Here is a 614-nt window from a genome sequence, read left to right as displayed (position 1 = left end):
GACCATTAAAACAACGATTCCACGATGGCGATGTTACCGCATCCAAGAGGGTAAAGGGTAAAGATAATTCCTTCAGGACTTGCCTCGGTCGTAAGAGAGCCCTCGCACCTACATCTAAATCATTTATAAAATACATATTTTAGGATTCTGTCCTTTAGCCCTTTCTACCAAGATTACATCATCTCGGAGTCTCTCATTAAAAACCAGGGTTGAGCAATTGTTCCATAGCAACTGCATTGTTCTACCCACATTGTGTAGTTTAACATATGCTGATCTAAATTTATTTTTAAAATTTATCTTCTTGTACATGAATTTGTTATGTGTATGTGTATATATCATGTTGATATATAGTGTCTGTATAAAAAAGAAGAAGAAAAAAAAACGTAATACTATTTTCTAAACCGAAAATATGAGCAATTTTTAATATCATCTGTTTATTGACTTGGTTATTCATTACAGTATATGATAATGAGTACTTCAGGCTGCAAATATGTATGTATATGTATATACTTATATACTTATATACATATATATGAATGTATTTATGAATTGATATACATATATATCTATATATCTATATCTATATCTATCTATCTATCTATATATATATATAT

This window comes from Penaeus japonicus, unplaced genomic scaffold, assembly GCF_977035675.1.
Source record: "Penaeus japonicus unplaced genomic scaffold, GWHDUDI00000001_assembly GWHDUDI00000024, whole genome shotgun sequence".
NCBI lineage: Eukaryota > Metazoa > Arthropoda > Malacostraca > Decapoda > Penaeidae > Penaeus > Penaeus japonicus.
Note: the sequence above shows the minus strand (reverse complement) of the source record.